Genomic DNA, 20,769 nt, shown 5'->3' on the forward strand with positions numbered 1-20,769 from the left:
TACTCCTGAGTACTTTTCCAAATGCCAGCCGTTCGCAGCTCAGAGGAATTACTCAGTCAGAAGCAGTTCCTTTGTATTGACTAACCCACAACATACCTCCAGGCCCAGCCTTGAACCGTGCAAACACTTAGCATCCACAGCATAAATGGTTAGTAAGTTCCACAAATCTACCTGCTGTGGCTTTGCTTGTTTTGATCCTGGTTCCTGCTAGGTTTATTTGATGCTATTGCCTTTCAGTCCTTGTACTGGAAGAGGCGGTGAGTCTTCCTGTCTACCTGCGCTGTGACACTTAAAACTATGTGGGACTTTGTCCACAAGAATTGCCTCTTTTCGAGGCTCTCTCTCCTGTCCTACTTATTTATTGTACAGAACAAGAGAAATTTGATCTTGTTGCCCTTCCTTGAGCCCTTTGAAGCTCTGCTCTTCTCCTGTGGAAATGAGGGGAATGCAAGTGATCGTCTTCCTTTTTTTTTTTTTTTTTAAATACAGATTCATGATATTATTTTCTGGTTTTGTTTATAGTTCCTGATATAGGCTGCACACTGAACTGACATTGCCATGGCACTGTAACTCCAAGATCTTGTTTTTAATTGCTAATTGTCAGATTAGAGGCCATCTCTTATTTTTCTCTTTCACATCCTATCTTGCTTTCTTTGGTGAAGCTCCTCCAACTCTCAGCAACACACTGGTATTTTAAAGCGAATAGGTTTTATCAATTGAAAATTACCTGGATCATATAATTCAAAATCTGTCATTGTCAAGTAGGTGGCTTACAGCAAATGTTTATTTCTTATATCCTTGATTTCTTCAGGAAGCAGACAAACACATTTTATCTGTGTAGTGTTAGGGTTTGCTTTCACTGTAGCGCTAACATCAACTTGGATGTTGCTTTTAATCTAGTTCTAATCCATATACTCCTGAAAGAATTGTGTGGGGTGGTGTGCTTTCTTCTTTGTCATCTTCAAATGTAGGTCAAAACGTGAAAGTAGCACCCTTTTAGAATGAAGACTTTATCTAGATGCACATCAAAAATACATGATTGTCTTTACTTGCCAATAGTATTTCATAAATCTCTTTTTCTTTTATTTGGTGCTGCAAGACTCCCTTTTGTTTAGTGGTAAGTGAAGCTTGCTATAGCCACTATGCAAGCAATTTCTTAACTTTTATGCTGTATTTGTCACCGTTGTTGAAAGCTTTTGCTTGGAGTTAGGATAACTCCAGAGAGTTAGGTGGACTCTTTAGAATTAGTTGGGTGTTTCCTTCAGCAAAAAATGTGACAAATGCTATTTAGAGAGAATAGTGTAGCTTTCATTTATCATCTAAGTAATCTCTCATTCTGTGTAAGGAAGTATGACAGTGAATCGAGTTTCTTAATATCTAATTTTAGGAATTTTTGTAATGAAATAACAACTGAAAAAGGTGATGTCATCTCAACTTTTTCCCAAGTTCAGAGGTAAAAGGAATTCCATTTTCACTGCTCTTGTTAAATGATGTATTTAATAGTCATAAAGAAATTTTTTTTTTAAATGTGAACCTGTTGTTTGTGGTCTCCAAAGACTTAATATTTTCCTGGTGTCTGAAAGGTTCTTGCTCATTTTTTCTGGTCTGTTCAAGACAACTAAATAGTGTTTGTCACAAACTAAGCGGTGTTGATGACACTGTAAACGCCATTAGCCACAGCTTGAACTGTGGACAAATGTGACTGTTGTCAAGACAGCTGGTTTGTCAATTAAGGTGGCTTACCATTGGGGCTTCTGATAACTATGATAAAACTAACAATGGTAAGTTATCTCTCTGAATGTGGAGGGGCAATATTGCCTTTGCCTGTTGTGATGAATAAGTCGGTCTTGCTCCCTGCTTAGTTTCAAAGAAAAGAAGCACACCCTCATTAAATTTACTTTCAGTGGATGGATGATGTCAGGAAAGAGGCCTTCGTCCTTAAAACAAAGATATTTATCTAGTAAGAGGCAACTGGTGTATGAGCCCCTTCTTCTGAATTCTAAGAATTGGGTATGTGCACCTGCATGCAGGGAGATGTTCAGAAACTCAAAGATAGGTGGTTACTTGTTCCTGCTGTGCATTTGGAGTCTAAAATGTGGAAGGCTATACAAGCGTAGAGTGTTCTGCGCATGCCATGTTTCTTTGTAGGTGTTTTTTGAATATAGCACAGTAGTGACTAAACATGGTGTTTGCTGGGGAAGAAATTAATCCCCGAGACTTTGTCGTCCAGTGTCTCAAAATGTTTGACAATGTTGTCTTTTTCTCTCTGTGCATTGGAAATTAATTCCTAGAGGAACAAAGTGATGAAACTAGTAAGTATCAAACTCTGTTAGGGGCTCAAGATGCATTTAAGGGTTCTTACAAAAGGATTGTGCATATCCATATTTCAGTTGCCATGAGGAAGATGAGTCTATGCAGTAGCTCTGCCCAGGCTAAAAATAACACCACTTCATGCTTTGTTCATTTTCCTCACCCATTACATGTTCAAAAAATTATTTCCCTTACAGCTTCTGGAGTGGGAGTGCACTGCTGTTGAATATAGTCTTCACGCCTCAGATGCTGTGTGACATGGGAGGACCTAGGGGCATGTGACTAAATGAAAGCTAGCTATTTAGAGTAGGGTTTATTTTCACATAATGGTTGAGGTTGGAAGGGCACCCCTGGAGATTGTCTAGTCTAATGCCCCACTCATGGTAGTGTCAACTAGAGCAGGTTACTCAGGGTCATGCTTAGTCAGGTTTTGAGCACCTCCAAGGATAGAGGGTCCCTAATCCTTCTGGGCAGCCTGTTCCAGTATTTGACCGCTGTTGACATTTTTACTAAAATACAAAATTAATAAAATCTTTAAAATCTTACTTTTAAGTGGAATTTTCTGTATTTCAGTTTGTGCCAATTGCCTCTTGGCCTGTCACTGGGCACCACCATGAAGAGTTTGGGTCTACCTTTTTTTACCTCCTCTCCCTTCCCCAAACCAGATATTCATACACCTTTGTAAGATCCCATGAGCCTTCCCTTCTGTGGGGAGGGTTATTCCTCTCCACATGCAGGACTTTGCATTTCACTTCTGTTGAACTTCGTGAGATTCTTGTTGGCAAATTTCCCCAGCCTGTCAAGGTCCATCGGAATAGCAGCACAACCATCTTGTCTGTCAGACACTCCTCCCTGTTTTGTATCCTCTGTAAACATGCTGAGGGTGCACTCTGCTTCGTTGTCCAGGTCATTAGCGAAGGTGTTAAATAGTAGTAGCCCATATTGGCACCATTGAGGATTAATGGGGCCATCACTGATGAAGGTACTTTGTTGAGCCTTCCACCTCTCTGTAGATAGAAGCAAGCTATCATCTGTCCAGCGCATCATAGCTAAGCTGATTGGGTGAATATATTATTTGAATATAGAGGGTAGTTTAGATGCCAGTTGGGGATGTCAAGTAAGACTTCAACTCAGCAGAAAGTCCCCTATTAAATAACTTTGAATTAGGTCTAGTGAACTAAAACAAAGGAGGTTTTGTAAAATTGTCCTGATCCTACATGGTTAAAATGTATCTGGTACTACTCATGAAGGCTGTCTTGGCATTGGAGTAGTTCAGTTCAAATTTCACCTCAGTTTCGCTGGTATTAATGAAAAAGCAGAATGCTACGCACTATTTGAAAAGGAGAACAAAACTCTGCTGTGTAAATCTGAGGTGTACTCTGATCGTCAGTAATGTGTGTTGTGTGGTTCTGGCCCCACACCTGGACACAGATAATGGTGAAGCAGATGACCGGTGAATGGAGATGCAAGAGGCTGTGGTTAGGTAGACTCAGACTCTTGAAGCTGGAAGAGATGTCAGTGAGGAAAGATATTAGAGGCCTATTAACTCAGCAAGCTGACAGAGAGTACAGAGGGATTATTCTTTAGTTAAAGAATAAACAGTGAAACAAGCTGATATGTTAGGTTCCAAATGAAACGGGGTTTCCTTCTTCCATCTCGGTGTAGTTAAGCAGAGGAACTCCCTGCTACAGGATGTTGTGGGTACCAAAAGCTTACATAGTTTTATAAAGCCATTAGAAAACTTTATAGCTCTAGTAGTACTTTCATTCCTTTAAAATCAAAGATGCTGCCTTTTATGCTAGAAGCGCTTAGGCCACAAATTGCAAGTGACTCAGACTATACTGGAGAAGTATCGTAGAATCCTAGAATGGTTTTGGTTATAAGGCACCTTTAAAGGCCATCTAGTCCAACCCCCTGCAGTGAGCAGGGACATCTTTAACTAGATAAGGTTGCTCAGTGCCCCATCCAGCCTGACCTTGGATATTTCCAGGAATGGGGCATCTACCACCTCTCTGGGCGACCTGGGCCAATGCAAGTGTTTCACCACCCTTATTGTAAACAATTTTTCTTATATCCAGTGTAAATCTACCCTCCTTTAGTTTAAAACCATCAGCCCTTTTCCTGTCACAACAGGCCTTGCTAAAGAGACTGCCCCCATCTTTCCTCTAGTCCCCCTTTAAGTACTGGAAGGCTGCAATAAGGTCTCCCCGCAGCCTTCTCCAGGCTGAACAACCCCAACTGTCTCAGCCTTTCCTTGTAGCAGAGGTGCTCCAGCCCTCAGATCATTTTTGTGGCCATTCTCTGGACCTGCTTCAACAGGTCCATGTCCTTCCTGTGCTGAGGGCTCCAGAGCTGGATGCAGCACTGCAGAGGGGTCTCACCAGAGCGGAGCAGAGGGGCAGAACCCCCTCCCTCGCCCTGCTGCTCACGCTGCTTTTGATGCAGCCCAAGATACAGTTGGTCTTCTGGGCTGCAAGCGCACATTGTTAGCTCATGTCCAGCTTTCATTCACCAGTGCCCCCAAGTCCTTCTCTGCAGGGCTGGTCTCAATCTCTTCATCCCCGAGCCTGGGGGATATCTTCCATAGGCATCCTCTCTTGGCCCTGCTAAACAGAATGTTACAGTGATGCAGCAGACCTTTTTGAAAGAGGGTTGGAATGGATCCTTTTCAGCTGTTGTTTGTAGCAGGACCCTCTCAAGATGATTGTATCTTCGCTATCCTTAATGATGCAGGTCAGGGAAACAAGGATTCTGGATCAAATGAGAAGGCTCTGGTGTCTTTTTCACTTAGCATAGATAGTGTGTAAAATTCTGCCTTGCAAGTATATCCGTTTTGTCCCAAAGACAACATGTGAGATTTGTGGTCGTGCCTTCGTCCTCTTGTAGTAGATTCATTAATTTATCAACTTGAAAAACAGAAAAAACAAAAAACCAAAACCAACTAAAAGCTGCAATTTGCTTCAGTCTTAAGAGTGGGAGTTTTGAGGGATAAACCACAGAAATAATGAATACAAATACAGATTTAATAGTGATTAAAAGGGCAAATTTCCATACATGTGCCAGACCTGGCACAACATGAATTTGAACATAAAACCAAAGCAAAAATATCTTTTGCTATGAAAATCTTCTGTGGGTGTCAGTGGCTGAATCAGCGTTAAGGAGTGTTCCTGGTTCTTTCCCTTTCACTCATGTTGAAAATTATTTCATTGCTAACGTAGAGGGAACAAAGCCATCTTTGGTCCTAGCACAAACGCTGTAATAGACAAGCTGAATATCATATGTGTCTGCAATGCTTTGTTACTACTATTAAAAATAATTTTCGTTATCTAGACCACGATTTTTTCTGAGTTTGCACTACTTTTGTTCCTATTAGGCACAGCAATTCAGTATCTAGTTCATTTAAAAACTGGAAGCTAGACACAAGTGTTGTGTTTCTTTCTGTATAGAAAAATCACAAAATCAGTTGATTCGGCGTAAGGTCATCAGTACAGTGATCAGAGTTAAATTTTCATACTCCTCAAGGTCTCAACAGTATAAGTGTTAGCGCAGTGCTTTTTTTTGGATAACAGTAAACACGACACACTTGCAGTATGAAGCAGTGTATGCAGTAGGTCAGAGGGTTATTTCTGAGACATTCTGCTTTTGCCATAATGGGTAGGGTTTGTTTTTTTTTCCTAAGCGGACTGATAACCTTTTTGAGATAAGTATCTCTTTACAGTGTGATGATACGGAAGCTGAAATTTCACCTAGCTGTTTCTGAAGTGCTGGCAGAATCCAGCCAGCAGAAATAGCTTTTCTGCTGTTTGTATGGCTTACATGCTGGAGTACTTCTCATATGTAGGCTGACTGATTGGGACCACTGCACTGTGTGTTTCTGATATGATGCAAGTTAAATATATTTCCCATTCAGATTCCATTGATTTAATGAATGTTGAATCAGCTTTGTTCAGTTGTTCCCGATGATGTGCCACCACGTGACTCATATTAGTGCTGGAAGTTAAAGGAGGGAAATCTTGCTAAATTAAATGCCAGATAAAATGTAGTTATTCTCTAGCTGTGATAATCTTTGGATGGAAGGGGTGGCAAGTGCTGTGTTCTGTTAGACCAACTGGTGAAAGGGGACAAACTGTTCAGCAGATTTTTGTTCACTTGTACCTGCCTGTGCGAAGTTCTGGGCAGATACTGAAGGCATATTGGATTTAACGTGGCATAAATTTCGCATATCCTTACGTACAGAACAGTTGATGCAAATCAGATAACCTGTGGTATTATCATCTCACGATCAAAGCTGCTTTGTACGTTTGCAGTGACACGGAAGTGTTTTTCTTTCCAGATACGTGTTCTGTGACCCTGCGCTGCGTAGTATGAAAAATACTTGGATAGCCATGGGCCTCTGGAGTCTGAGCCCAAAGCAAATAGTGTCTGTAGTTCCTCTTTTCACTTCATCTTCTATCTTGCTTTTGTCTGTTAGTGTCATTTTCAAAGCAAATGTTGCTAGACAGCACAGCCTTAAAAAGAAAAAAAAATGGTGTATGATTTTTGGGGCAAAGAATAAACACAACAGCTTTTGTATGGATCTATTTGTGTAATGAGCTGACAGTCAAGACAATATAGGCATGAGGAAAAGGAAGGCTTAAATTGAGGAGATGCCTCCTTCAGGTCCTGCTGTGCAGCCCCACTTTGCAGCACATTACTTGACAATTAGTAAGCCAGACAAGAACAAGATGATGTTGTCCAGTTCTCCTTAGCGTGGCCAAACACTTGGTTGCTGCTGCGAAGATATGATTTTTGACTGTTGACCACTAGACAGGAGGTAGGAATCAAGGCAACTCAAGGAACCAGTTTCAGGAAAAACAAAGTATTCCAATGAACGGGTATTTTCGGTAAAATAATTAAAATCAGTCATGGAATACAGTAAATTACGTAGTGATGCAGTTTTTGAAAATTTAGTAGGAAGAATAGAATATTAATAGGGAAGTCTTTATGGGTTTTGGGGATTCTAAAAACATCAGATGGCTAGCCTGTGAGGAATAAAGTTTCAGATGATGTTGTGAGGAAGCAAAGGTATTTTTTACCTGCAGAGGGAGATTGCCATAGCTGTCACAAAGTTAAGGCTGCACGAACCTCCCCCTTCAGTGAAGATCCCTCTCATCTAATTCTGCATATAAAGCTGTACTTCTGTAAATGTGGCAGGAGAATATGCCTAACCTGTTCCATTCTCTCTGGGCAGATAGACCTCAGTTTTACAACCTTATTTAAGCAGTCTGATCTCATTCTGTGGTCTCTTTTAGCTGTAGATGTGGTTCTACACTTTTGACCATTTTCCCTGATCTCTTTTTGACTTAGGGTAAAAGCCTTACTTTATCTTAAGACTATTGAAAGGTCTGCAAAAGTTCTTTATCATTATTGCTTCTCTAGTTTTCTTAATATAATTTCTGCCTTGGTCTGTAGGTTAGGAGTACTTACTTTGTTCTGTTTGGAAAGCCCTTAGGATAACAGGAACTTGGGCTCACATGGACAGCTTGACACAGCCTAAATGATGGGTTTCATTTCTTAGGTATTCAAGCAGTTGTTACTGTGCAGTTGTTGGGAGGTAAGGGCATTTGCTACCTTGGGACATTAGAGAAGTTGGTTGATTAACTCAGGTCATTTTCACAGTTGTGTTTGGATCATTCTGTACTCTCTTCTGCAATGGAATAACGAGTGTGTTTTCCTATGATTTTTGTGTGTGTTGCCAGTTTTGCTCTTTTGTAACTACTCTGTGACTCAGCTTCCCTTGTTTCCTTGGTTAAGGAAGACTTATTAGCCACAGGGATAGTAAAAGGAGTCTATTGCTGTTATCTGAGTACTAACATTACAGAAGAGCAATGGAACGTGCATTTGTGAGACTGAAAATAAGCTTGTCGTGTCTAATATCTGGAGCAGAGAGTGATGAGAAATAGCTAGGTTAGCTGTTAGCTGTGCATAGTGTTTTTTACAAGCTTTGTGCAAACAAAGGGGAGAGCTTTGGGGCTGAGCTGAAGGAGAATGTTGGGAGGTGTCCTCATAGATGTGAATGCTTGAAAGAAGGCTTCTGCCAAATGATTAATCTATTCAGAACAGCAGTATCTAGGATAAGCTGTGCACCTAATTCTGGGGAAAGTAGGAAGTATATGAAAAAATTATAATAAAATAGTTACCTCAAAAGAGAATAAAAGTAATACATCGTAGTATGGTTACAGCATATTTCATAATTAAAGTCCTGTGGTAATTTTAAAAGAGCGTATGCCCCTAGATCTGAGCGTCTGCCCTGGCCACGTTATGACACCGTACCCATACGAGACCCGTATGTGCGTCACCTTCCCTGCTGTACCTTGGTTTTCTCAGAAGGGAAATGCAGTTGTGTGGGCTGGAAGGGAGATGCTGTGCCTTCTAGCTAGGTTGTGATCTCGACGATTAGTGTAGCACCCATATCAGCTCATGCCCATCTCTCAGTCTAAATGGAGAAATTAGAAACTATAGTGTAATTCTTGCCTTTAGTGCCTAAAGAGCATCATAAAATGCCCTGAAAAACTGGTGGATCTTGGTAGAAGCAAGTTTTTTTCAAGACTTGTGTCACAGCGGAGGGAGTAAGTTTCTGTGCTACTAAGCCAGTTAGGAGGCTGGGAGTATTAAATTCCAAACAGTGGAGACAGCTTATCAGGCAAAATTGCGAGAGAGATGTGAAACACTTCAGACCTAGAACATATTTTCTGTTTAAATGCACACACTGTTATTTTGTTAGTCGTGTTGTAATAATGCCCAGGCATAACATGTGAAATCCAAATCAATTGTGTTAACTATAAACACAGAAGGAGAGAAGCTTCTGTGCCTGGCAAAATTATGGAGAAGATTATTCTGGGAGTTATTGAAAAACACCTGAAGGACAATGCAGTCATTGGTCCCAGCCAGCATGGGTTCACAAGGGGAAAGCCCTGTTTAACAAACTTCCTTGTCATTCTATGACAAGGTTACCCACCTAGTTGACCAGGGGAAGCCAGTCGATGTAATGTTTTTGGATTTCAGTAAAGCTTTCAATACTGTCTCTCACAGTATCCTCCTGGACAAAATATCCAGCACGCAGCTGGATAAACGCGTAATGCAGTGGGTGAGCAATTGGCTGATGTGTCGGGCTCAGAGGGTTATAGTAAATGGGGTTACATCGGGCTGGGGGCCAGTCACAAGTGGGGTTCCACAGGGATCCATCTTGGGGCCAGTAGTCCTTAACCTTTTCATAAATGACTTGGATGCAGGGCGGGAAGGAATGCTAATTAAGTTTGCTGATGAAGCAAAATTAGGAGGAGCTGTTGCCACTCTCGAGGGCAGTGAGGCCCTGCAGAGGGATCTGGACAGACTGGAGAGCTGGGCAATCACCAACTGTATGAAGTTTAACAAGGGCAAGTGCCAATTTTGCACCTGGGGCACGGCAGCCCTGGATGTACAGACAGCCTGGGGAACGAGAGGCTGGAGAGCAGCTCTGCAGAGAGGGACCTGGGGGTTCTGGTTGATGGCAAGTTGAACATGAGCCAACAGCGTGCCCTGGCAGCCAAGGGGGCCAGCCGTGCCCTGGGGTGCATCAAGCCCTGCATCGCAGCCGGGCGAGGGAGGGGATTGTCCTGCTCTGCTCCACGCTGGCGCGGCCTCACCTCGAGCACTGTGGGCAGTTTTGGGTGCCACAGTACATTAGGGAAACAAAGCTACTAGGGAGTGTCCAGAATAGGGCCATGAAGTTGGTGAAGGGTTTAGAGGAGAAGCCGTACAAGGAGCGGCTAAAGTCACTTGGTTTGCTCAGCCTGGAGCAGAGGACGCTGAGAGCAGACCTCACTGTGGTCTGCAGCTTCCTCCCAAGGGGAGGAAGAGGGGCAGGCACTGATCTCTCCTCTCTGGTGACCAGCGACAGCACCTGAGGGAATAGCAGGAAGATGTGCCAGGGGAGGGTTAGGTTGGATATTAGGGAAAGGTTCTTCCCCCAGAGTGTGGTGGAGCCCTGGAACAGGCTCCCCAGGGAGGTATCACGCCACCAAGCCTGGCGATATTCAAGAAGCACTTGGACAACACCCTCGGAGACTTGGTGTGAATTTTGGGGTTGTCCTGTGCAGGGACAGGAGTTGGGACTTGATCCTTGTGGGTCCCTTCCAACTCAGGACATGCTGTGATTTTAAGCTATTCTTGTATTACTTTGAACATGCTCCTAAATAATTATGGGTAATAGTAATTCCTAGAAAAGTTGTGTTCAGTAGGGTTCAGGTGTTAAGTCTTGCACTTCTAAGTTTTGTGGAGTTTGGGAAAGATGTTTTTACATTTCTGCAGCTCTGGAAGCAGTTTTCAGAGAGGGAAGACTGAACAGCATAGTAGCAGAAAGAATATGACTGATTTTCACAAGAGAAAGTGCGCTCTTGATACCATGGATTATAATCTGAGGAAAGTGGGCCATGGTATCCAAATGCCATAAAAGTATTTGGGCTGTGGCCTCATGATCCCTGAGGTCCCTTCCAACCTGTGATTCTGTATATTACCATTTACTTTTGCTCATCAGTAATAAAAAGTGCAGGAAACTGAAACTTTGATCATGTAGTTAGAGGTTTCTGAAAGGACCACATTGATCTGATTAGAGCTTATTCTCTTCTCGCTCTATTTTTGTAATCTTGATAGGATATGAGAAATCTATTAAACTACAAAGTACAAGTTTAAATGCATCCAAGCTCTGCACATGGCGCGAACTTATTTCGGGTGATTCCTTGCTTCAGTAGCTAGATATGAAAGTCAGTAGAGTACATTGTGGAAAGCAAGGTTGACACTTCGGTGCTGGTTGGTCTCTGGACTTTCTTATTGACAAATTTTGCAGTGGAAGCAAAAGTGATGGAGAAATTTGCTTGAGTATTGGTCTTCCTACCGTTATTCAAATTACTGTACTTTTTACTTTCCATATCTTGCTGAAGGAAAGATTGACAGTGATTTATTGGTGGCAAATGCATCATAGCAACTGCAGTCATATATTCCATAACCAAATGCGTGAGAGAGTAAGAATTTTGTCCCCTCGCTCTGTTCAGATCCAAGCTTAAAACTTTTAGTAATATAAAGGTTTTGATATAAATGAATAGGAGCAGAGAGGCCCTTGAATGTGTCATTTCATGCCTATTCAATTTTAAAGCTTTCAAGAAAAACATCTTTTGGATTTGCTCTTTAGTGTTAGCATTTCAGTAGTACAGCACCTGTGAATGGCTGAATTCCATGAGATAAAGTGGGGAACAGTGAATGTGTAATCAGTGAAAAGTTCCCTTTTTAACCACAGAGAATACCAGTCACTGAAACAAGTATAAAAATGACAATGGCTTACTAGACTGTAATCACCTAATCATGATTTTGTCTATGGGACAAGCTATCAATGGAACGGACCTGACGTTTACAATCAAATGTTAAGGTGTTGCTTTCTGGAAGGCAAAACTGCACAGCAGAGAAACCAGGGTGAGAGAGGAGGACGGGATGGACAAAACAAAATACCATGAAAACAGATAACATAAATGCACCTTCTACCGGTGGAAAACAGAAAAGCGAAGGACTTCAATCTGATGCGGCATATAGCCCATTAATACTGCAAATATGCAATAGGTTGTAAATATTTTGGACACTTCAGGATTTTCTGTAGGGGTAGTTACACCTTAGATGCTCAATGCATGAAACTGCTAGCATGCATTATTACAGTAATGATTAAAAGGGCTTTTTAGTGCATTTGTTTCAGACTGACGAGAGAGGAAGAGAAGTGAACATGCGATATTGTTGTTTTGACTCTAGGAAACTGCTGGCTATTATTTTTATGCTGAAATTATATAATATATTCTTTTTATTGCAAATCGTTTTTCTGGCCTTTAATGAACAGAGCGTTCTAATGCAACCCATTTATTCCTAAACTGAGGTGTAAAGTTTTGAGCCAGATACTAAAATAAATTAGCAGACTTTCGCTACTGGCTAGTAATCCCTACTTTGCAGAAGCCTTTTCTGGTAGTAAGCTTTCTGTGAAAATGGGAGGCTTTGATCAGCCCTTGAGTGCCCCAGGGAAAGCTCTTGACATTTCCAGAAGGAAATGAAACACTACCTCTGTGAAACATCTCCCATTCAAAAGATTTTTGAATTATGTTTCGGTTCTCCTTCTCTCCCTCTTCTCCTTCTCCTTCTCCATCTCCTTCTCTCCCTCTTCTCCTTCTCCTTCTCCTTCTCTCCCTCTTCTCCTTCTCCTTCTCTCCCTCTTCTCCTTCTCCTTCTCTCCCCCTTCTCCTTCTCCTTCTCCTTCTCTCCCCCTTCTCCTTCTCCTTCTCCTTCTCTCCCCCTTCTCCTTCTCCTTCTCCTTCTCTCCCCCTTCTCCTTCTCCTTCTCTCCCCCTTCTCCTTCTCCTTCTCTCCCCCTTCTCCTTCTCCTTCTCCTTCTCTCGCCCTTCTCCTTCTCCTTCTCCTTCTCTCGCCCTTCTCCTTCTCCTTCTCTCGCCCTTCTCCTTCTCCTTCTCCTTCTCTCGCCCTTCTCCTTCTCCTTCTCCCCCTCTTCTCCTTCTCCTTCTTCTTCTCCTTCTCCCCCCCTTCTCCTTCTCCTTCTCCCCCTCTTCTCCTTCTCCTTCTTCTTCTCCTTCTCCTTCTCCCCCTCTTCTCCTTCTCTCCCCCTTCTCCTTCTCTCCCCCTTCTCCTTCTCTCCCCCTTCTCCTTCTCCTTCTCCTTCTCTCCCCCTTCTCCTTCTCCTTCTCCTTCTCTCCCCCTTCTCCTTCTCCTTCTCTCCCCCTTCTCCTTCTCCTTCTCCTTCTCCCCCTCTTCTCCTTCTCCTTCTCCTTCTCCCCCTCTTCTCCTTCTCCTTCTCCTTCTCCCCCTCTTCTCCTTCTCCTTCTCCTTCTCCCCCTCTTCTCCTTCTCCTTCTCCTTCTCCCCCTCTTCTCCTTCTCCTTCTCCCCCTCTTCTCCTTCTCCTTCTCCCCCTCTTCTCCTTCTCCTTCTCCTTCTCCTTCTCCTTCTCCTTCTCCTTCTCCTTCTCCTTCTCCTTCTCCTTCTCCTTCTCCTTCTCCTTCTCCTTCTCCCCCTCTTCTGACATGAAGTTACCATTAGATTTTGATTCCTGCTGTTTTAAAGAGGGATGTAGTGCTGATGGTACTTCCTGATCCTCTCATGATACTGTAATCGGTTATGGAGTGTAAGACTTACCCATTGTTAGCATAAGGATCTGATAATTGAAGCTGTTAGAATTATATAGAAATGTTTTGGGTTTGGGACTTCTGAGTCAGTAAAACACTTAATGGCTGAAAATTACTTCCCCTGATGGCAGAGGCAAGTCATTATACCCTTTAAAAAAGGGCATTAATATTACCTGATGATATTAGGCATTAAAATCTCTTAAAAATATTAAGCATTCAAGAAAATTAGAAAATTTACTGGTGAATTGAACTGACCAACTGTTTCCTGTAACGAAGTAGAGACAAGAAGCATATGTAGTGGAAGAAAGAAGGGAGTTCTTGGGAAGGTGTCACTTGTTCCAATGCCAACATCTAGAGGATGGCAAGAGGATTCTCTGACTTTTTTTAATCCAAGAACCCATTCTCTGGTCTGCAGGAGGTGTGAAAATGAACTATTGAGTTTTATGATGTGTCCTAATACTGCACCTCTTTTCTTCCATATTGTAGGTGTAATAGCAAAATTCTTCCTGCAATTGCTGCCAAAAACATCGAAAGTGACCGTCATGTTGGAACAACTGTGATTCTGCTTTATGTGAAAGATGGCTTAACTAATGGGACTCAACTGCTGTAGAAAATAGAGTAGTAAGAGAGAGGTGTAGTGTTTAGTGTGCTTTTTGAGGCACTATGTGACATCTATATAAAAGTTACAAAAAGGTCATTGTAGATTTTTTTCTTGTATTTATCCCCCAACAAAAGATGTCACTCTTGAAAATATTGGTTGAGACTTTGAAATTTAAGGAGAGTTTGCTGCCTTTCTGCTTTTCTAAATCTAAACTTCGACTGTGTTGCCAGATTCATGGAAGAACCCTGTTGTGTTGAGAAATTCTAGCTGATAATGCACAGGGCAGTGGTAATGCAGAAATAGTATGCAGTAGAAATTTGGTTCAAATTTCAGGTGGAGATTCTCAGCTTGAATCTTTCAGCACTTAAAATTTAGTGCATTTGTCTGTGAAATAAAACATTGTAGCATATCTCACACTATTTAATGATGGGAATTTCAGGAGGCTCATTTGGAGAGTGGACATGCATATGGGTAGCATGCATATGGAGTGCAACATGCAGGTGAGGTGTTTTAACAAGAGGATGGAGACAGGTTCTTTCATCTCATAGGATACATTTTCCAAAGATAAAATCACCACTTTTGAATCCTAGCCGGTACCATGACAGGTGGAGGCTAGCCTGACTGGTCATGGTGTACTGGTTTGCAGGCTTTCTCTGTGCCTGTGTTCGTGAGCATTATTAAATAAAACCACTTCAGAGTCTTGAGATACCCTCCTTCATGTTGCAAATACACCACAATTTAAATCATATTGGTATGTAAGGACCACAGGGAGTGGCTGTTCCTGTGGGTTCACAACCAAATGTGAGACAAGAAGCAAGAGAATGAGCGAAGGACCAAGGGCTTCTGATTGAGGTAGTGTAATAAAATGAAAGTTTTTTGGGTGTTTTTTTTTTTTCTCTAATTTATTTTATGCCAAGCGGCTATCCTTGACTTAAGCACCAAGAAAAACATCTGTCATATAATCATAAAGGTTGGAAAAGACCTCTAAGATCATCAAGTCTAACTGTCAACCAAACATCACCATGCCTCCTAAACCACATCCCGAAGAGCCACGTCTACATGTTTTTTGAACGCCTCCAGGGACGGTGACTCTACCACCTCTCTGGGCAGCCTGTTCAAGAGCCTGACCACTCTTTCAGTGAAGAAATGTTTCCTAATATCCGTTCTAAACCAGCCCTGATGCAACCTGAGGCCATCTCCTCTCCTCCTGTCACTAGTACCTTGGAAGAAGAGAGCAACACCCACCTCACTACAACCTCCTTTCAGGTAGTTGTAGAAATGTCTACATTTGGTTCTAATTTTGTGTGAACTGTTTAAAATTCTGTTTCATTTCAAACCCTTATTCTTCCAAATGCTAGGTTATCTTCCCATGCTAAAACTGATCTCCCAGTATCTCACAAACTTACTGTAAAAAGTCTGTAGGATTGAGACAGATTTCTCTTGCGCTGCGAGAAGCAATAGCAATTTTGACCCCATTTCCCATCTTTTTAATTAAAAAAGTTAGTCAGGATGAATACAGAATACCTTTTGTGGTTTGGGTTATAATTTCATTATTAACAAATGTGATTCATACGTAGAATGTAGGGGTTTCCCCCTATAGTGTATGGTATATCCTTGCTTGTGGTAATTCGGGGTTTTTCCTTTCCTGCCTGTTTAGTTGGGTATATAGTCTAATTCTTCTTGTTCTCCTAGATGACTGTATAATAATTTCTTCCTTTCTGTCCAGTCCTGATAGGTTTTTGTAGGATTACCTGGTGCGGTGAAGTATGACCTTAAGCAGGGATGTGGTTTAGAGACTCCCATGTTGTCATTCTAGCTATGACACTGCCTCCCCCGTTACCTGGGGAAGTTGCTGACTCCTGCTTTAATCTTCCTCATGAGTAAATGAGAGTGAAATTTCACCACTACGTTTTGCAGGAACTTTGTGCCTACTTCTGAATAATCCAGTCCTAATCCTGATCTCACAGAAACCAAGAATTGCTTTGCATTGATGAGTTGCTTCATTTTGATGTACAGCTTTGGAGTACTTATAAACATCTCCTGATTTTGGCTCTAGGTTTTTTCCCAGTGGAATCAGTGATAAAATGATGCATTTGGCTTAATGATAGTAGTAAGGGTGGTATGTAGTTCTGAAAAAATAGACTCCTCATCTCTGGAGGATATCTCCCTTCTTTCCCAAAGTAATTTCATTACTTTATTACATTTAACTCCTGGATTGTCATAGTAAAAATGGACTTCAGACACCAGCATCTAACATGTGGTTAGTTATCCTGGTTGCGCCACCTTACTGCTTTAGCAACTAGGCAGTGATTTTCCAGGGTAATGTGTGCATGTTTGCATAATCCTATAAATGATTCTTTAAAGTAGGGATCAGGGATGTATCTGTTAAGGTCCAAGACTAAATTCTAGTTCGTAGCCCAAAAGGAAGAGAGGGTATGTGGTACTTTAATGAAGACTATTGTAATGTATAAGAGGGGGGAAAAATGAGCATTGTGTCTCAGAACATTTTTTACAGTGACACCTCATATTTGAAATTACTTCAGTGCTTTTGCTGTAAGGGTTGGAGATTTGAAGGTCTGTTGTTAGTCTCTGTCTCGCTCATCATGGCTTTTGCTTGCACCTGTTATGGCTCTGATTGTAGCATGAAGTCTGCACTATCTTTTTCAAGGAAATGCCCTGAGACGTTCAGTGAAAGTGGAGAGTAGAAAGTGAGGATTCTAGCTTGGCTACCAAACCTCTTTCTGAGCAGCGTTATCTCCAGAGTGAGACAATTTTTGACTGCGAGGAGTACTTGCATAATTTTACATATATGCAGAGTAACTCTGCTGAGTGCTGCAAGTTTCTTGTGTGCGGTGAAGCCATTCACACTGTCGCTGTTCAGCCAAGTGTATATATCCGTCTTCAGACCATCAGAGGGCTTTTTCAGACTGAGAACTTTGTACGTCATCCAGGGACTGTTGGCTAGCGATGCACTGCTGCTCCTTCCCAACCTAGATCTTGTGTTAATGACAGCTCCTTTCAGAGCATTTTTCTGTTATATGGCTAAACGATTTTTCCCTAACACTCATTTCTTTATCCATGTAAAATTTTACAAGCGGGTACTGTGTTGCTTGTGTGGCAATAAGTAGTTCACTCGTGGCTATTAAACTGGTTTTCATGAGCTGTTGCACGGGAGAGTCCATATAGTCATAGTTTAAAAAGAGAAAAAAATCACGACAGTGCAAAGGTCAGATCATAGTCCTAGCAAGCAAAACTGCGAGCTTTTCTCGCAAGGTACTGTTTGTCAAATCCTGTTGATTCAGTGAGACTTGACATTATACACAGGGATTGTGTAATTGATTGCTTCTCTCAGTTGTACGTACAGTTAGTGCTAGCAAAGGAAAGGGGAAATCCCTTTGTTAAATGTCTCTGCAAGACTTAATTCTCCAGTTACTGCCTGAAGGTTAATGAAGTCCCGTATCTATGAAAATCTATACATTTAGATTCTACATTCAGAGAAACTGGAGGAATATTTTATGAGACATTGTATATTTTATGATATATCTCATAGAGCAGTATTATTACTGTGTCTCCAAAAACCTTAGCTATACATGGCTAAACAAAAATGTCAAAAGGTTCCATTTAAACGCCTAAGAAAAAGACCAAGAGTGAAACCAAGATCTGGGGGAGACAAATTTCCGATGTTAAACAGGAAGCATGAATATTCAACAGAAATGTTAGCAAAAGCATCATTAATTACTCTATAGATGTACATGTGTTAATTTTCTCATTCATTTTTCCCCAAGTGTTATTATTTTATTTACGGGGAACTTAAGATAACCTAAGCCATCTAATTTAATATTAAAACTGGAAGTTACGAAAGTGTAAAGAAATAATCTTTCTGTGTGTTTACCAAACACATAATGGTGGGAGGAAAATTAACCAGTGCTGTAGTCCTGTAGTTTAGCCACTGCCAAAAAAGGAGTTGCATTTACTCTTTGCCTAGTTCAACACTAATATTATCTGATATTTGTGTTGTACAGGTGGCTCCATGTCGCTTCTTACTCTTGATGTTCTGTAATACTACCCAACTCCTGAATAGCGGAGTTAATTGGTACATCTTAAAGCATTTTACATAGAAAATTAGTAGTGGTGTTCCTGTTTTCCATGTGTAGAATTTGAGAGACAGAGCTGGAATGAGTTGTAGATTGGATGAGAGGACAGTGAGGTGGATTGATAATGGCTCAACAACAGAACTCAGAGGGTTGTGGTCAATGGGGCAGAGTCTGGATGGAGGCCTGTCACTACTGGTGTTCCCCAGGGGTCTGTGCTGGGTCCAGTCCTGTTTAATATATTCGTCAATGACCTGGATGATGGGATAGAGTGTAACCTCAGCAAGTTCGCTGATGATACCAAGCTGGGAGGAGTGGCTGATACACCAGAAGGCTGTGCTGCCATCCAGCGAGACCTGGACAGGCTGGAGTGCTGGGCCGAGGGGAACCTCATGGAATTCAACAAGAGCACGTGCAAGGTCCTGCCCCTGGGGAGGAACAACCCCATGCACCAGTACAGGCTGGCGGCTGAACTACTGGGAAGTGGCTCTGTTGATAAGGACCTGGGAGTGCTGGTGGACAAGCAGCTGACCATGTGCCAGCAACGTGCCCTTGTGGCCAAGAAGGCCAACGGTATCATGGGGTGCATTAAAAGGAGTGTGGCCAGCAGGGCGAGAGAGGTTATCCTCCCCCTCTACTCTGCCCTAGTGAGACCACATTTGGAGTACTGTGTCCAGTTTTGGGCCCCCCAGTTTAAGAAGCTTGTGGAACTCCTTGAGCAAGTCCAGTGAGAGCTACCAAGATGATCAGGGGACTGGAGCATCTCCCATATGAGGGAAGGCTGAGGGACCTGGGTTTGTTCAGCCTGGAAAAGAGAAGGCTGAGGGGGGATTTCATAAATACCTATAAATATCTAAAGGGTGGGTGTCAGGACAATGGGACTAGGCTCTTTTCATTAGTGTCCAACGACAGGACAAGGGTCAATGGGCACAAGGTGGAACACAGGAAGTTCCACCTCAATATGAGAGAAAATTTGTTCCCTGTGCGGGTGCCAGAGCAGGGGCACAGGCTGCCCGGGGAGGCTGTGGGGTCCCTTCCCTGGAGACATTCACACCCCACCTGGACGTGTTCCTGTGCCCCCTGCTCTGGGTGTGCCTGCTCAAGCAGGAGGTTGGACAAGATGATCTTCAGAGGTCCCTTCCAACACCTGCCATTCTGTCATTCTGTGAGTTTCGGAAATGCTAGCAGCACAATCAGTAAGATGGCAGCGGTCTCTGAGGTTGCTGTATCTGTGATATGCTCTTTATCATTTATATGAAGTAAATTGAGTTTTTACAAATGGCAAGCTGTTGGGAAATTCCTGTATTCAAGAGTATTCACTTTTAAACTGATGACTTTTATGGAGGGGAATGTCAGGTAGTTACAATATTGAGTGACTGAAATTGGAACAGTGTGGCTGTAGGCACATGGGAATTTGGAATGGGAAGATTTGGTACTTTAGTTAAAACAGAAAGGTCAGGACATGTGGATTTTTTTGCCAGTTTTGCCATTTGAGTTGCTGTGTAACCTAAAACAGCTAGTGTAACTGTCTGTGTCTTAATTTAATTGTACATGGAATGGGGATGAGAATTCTTTCCAACATGTAGGTTCTGGGAGGAGAACTTCAAATTGTTCAAGTGCGGGAAGCTTGCACTCAATATGGTTGAATTTACCCAATATTTCTATTATATGACCCTGGTCTCGATAGTTCAGTTATTTACCTATAAGTTGTTTGGCTTGAACAGCTGAAGAGAGTTCATCTGTTACAAAAAGTCACTGCATGAAGTCTACATGCAATTTGTTGGTCCTGATGGGTGACTAATACCTTTGGGAGTCTGTGCTGACCTGCATTTGACAAGGCAGGCAAGAATGGGTCTGTCACTTCCAAAAATAAGGCCAGTAGGAAGTATTGTATTATTTCATGGTTATGTTACTAGATTAATTTTTACCTTACCTGGGTGACTTCTGGAAAAAGACAGACACACATGGTTGTGACATTAGTAAGTGTGTTTTAAAAACTTCTGAATCCTTCATATTTAAATTTTCATTATTCTTAAATAGTATTTTTAAGTAGCCTATAATATAAAACTAAACCTTTTCAGCTCATAAAGATTTTTACTTTCCCCCCGCCCCCCCCCCAGATTTCTTTCCAGTTCCCCTCTCCTCAGAAATGGTTTAGCACCAGTAAAAAGTTGTATTCAACTTTCTTGGAGGCCAGTGAGTTGAAAAATTAGCTATTCACATGCTACTTGTGGTGTTCCTTGGGCTTGAGAGAGCTGCAGATGAGAATATGAGCAAGCCCTGGCTGCAGAGGAGAGCAGACTCGGACAGGTAACAGGGTATAGTGGTGAAGGGTTGAGAGAGAACTTCTGAGACTAGAAAAGGAAATAAAATGGTGCAAGAGCAGGGAAAAAAGACCTCGAGGGATGCCTGTAGGGTGCTGGAGGACAGAATGGGGTGGGAGGCAACTGGCTCCCAGAAAGGTGAGAAGTTGTGGCTGAGGCCAGCTATGGGTGTGGGGAGGGGGTGGATACAGCCGGGCAGAAACTGTTACTGGGAACGGCTCTGGCTCTGGCATGAGGGCTCTAAGTGTGAAGACTGAAAT

The sequence above is a fragment of the Phalacrocorax aristotelis genome, chromosome 4 (assembly GCF_949628215.1).
Source record: "Phalacrocorax aristotelis chromosome 4, bGulAri2.1, whole genome shotgun sequence".
In the NCBI taxonomy this organism is placed as follows: domain Eukaryota; kingdom Metazoa; phylum Chordata; class Aves; order Suliformes; family Phalacrocoracidae; genus Phalacrocorax; species Phalacrocorax aristotelis.